The following is a 1,894-nucleotide window of genomic DNA, read 5'->3' on the forward strand; positions in this document are numbered from 1 at the left end:
TCTGGTGGATTTGTTGTTCCACCAGAGATGGTATTTTAGAAAATCTGTGATTAAACAATGTTGATCACAGTTGCATCCTAGTACAAACTAGATGAATTTTCTCTCAATATTTTTCTAAACAGCTCTGGAAAATCTCACATCTAATTACTAGCTTCTACTTGGTTTATATATTACCAAGTGTACAAGTGAAGAACAATATAAAATACAGTAATAAAATAAGATCTTCACTTGCTTCTTTTCCTGTTCACTCCAGTACTTTGTTGACTATTGCATCTTTGTACTAGAGAAGAACGGCTGCTTTTTCTGTTGTTCCTGAAATTCGGCTACCACATCTCAGTTGTCTCTATCAACCCATGTGCCTCTGTTTGTAGGTACAACTACCCCTTATCAACGGCTAATCATCAGAACATCCGTTGAAGCTTTCATCCGTTGATGCACTCATCCGTTGAAGGATGTTATCCGTTGAAGCTTTCATCCGTTGATGCACTCATCCTTTGAAGGATGTTATCCGTTGATGACTTTATCCGTTGAAGCTTTAGAGACATCCGTTGAAGCTTAGCTTCTCATCCGTTGAAGGTCTTTAAGTCATCCGTTGATACCACTTCACTTATACAAAATTACAAGGCATGAAGTATTTACAATTGGCCTTCCTATCTGCATATCATCTAGTAGTCAACATGACTCATAGTTTCTCTCAACTTCCAAGAATTACATTTTAAATACAGAGACTGAAATATGCTACAACACTAGACTTATTTCTAAGTAAAGCTACACCATCAACGGATAGCCAAAGTGGTCTTATCCGTTGAGGCTACAGACACTAAATTTCTACTTAAGTATTTTGTTAAACATATCATCAAACTAATGCACATACATTCCTAACAATCTCCCCCTATTTATGTCTATAAGAATTGTAGGCATAAATTCAGGGTTAACTTGATGATAACAAAACACTTAACAGATATATGAATTGAAACTAAGTAGAAATTTAAAAATGCTGCAAAAGTGTATGTACTAGGAGATAATTGAAGATTTACAGTGTTTCCAAGGACACTCCTTTAGTCTGAGCAAATCATCTTTTTCTTCTTTGTTCCCTGGTTTTCTTTCCTAGCCTTTTGTCATTTTCCTCAATTTGGAGTTGGAGTTGTCTGAAGAATTCAGCTTCATCTTCAACACTGACATCCAACTTAGATTGCATTTCTTTGAGAGTTTCATTGCTGGCAATCTTGAGTTGGTCTTCAAGTCTGAAAAATCTTCTGACTCCTTTATCATCTCTAAATTCCATCAACCAATGAGGTGATTTGAGAATTTTCATTTCCCTTTCTTGAATGAGTAAAGTCCTGGGTAAAGCATTGGGCTCCCTCCAAGTTTTCCTTATATTGGCTATCTTGTTGAGAATTTCAGTCTTGGCAGTTCTGGTAAAGCCAGAATCCTTTTGTATAGCTGAATAGACTCTAATCAAGGTAGAGTAGCCTTCATCCAGAATCCTGTGGAGAGGCCATGTTCTTTCCCCAGTTCCTTTATATCTGAACACTAATCTCTCTGGTAACTGTCTGTAGGCAGCTATTCCCCTTACATCCTCCAGCTCATCCAGATAGAGTTCAATGTCTGAAATTTCTTTTATGTCACAGATGTGAACATAATCATCTTTAGAAATGGGTGACTTAGGCTTAGGTTTTTTGTTTTTGAGTGAATTTCTTAGAGGTTATGGGAGGTGTAGATTTTGGTTTTCTTTTCTGTTTCTTTGGTAGTGGAAGAGTGGTTAGAAAGGTAGGCAATTTGATAGTGTCCCAATCAATAGGTTCCTCTTTTGGAATGATTGGTTCACCATGGATGTTTATTGTGGGATCAGCAATAAGGGGTTCAGGTATGGAAGGTAGTGGTTTAGATATAG

This window comes from Apium graveolens, chromosome 9 (assembly GCF_009905375.1).
Source record: "Apium graveolens cultivar Ventura chromosome 9, ASM990537v1, whole genome shotgun sequence".
Taxonomy (NCBI): domain Eukaryota; kingdom Viridiplantae; phylum Streptophyta; class Magnoliopsida; order Apiales; family Apiaceae; genus Apium; species Apium graveolens.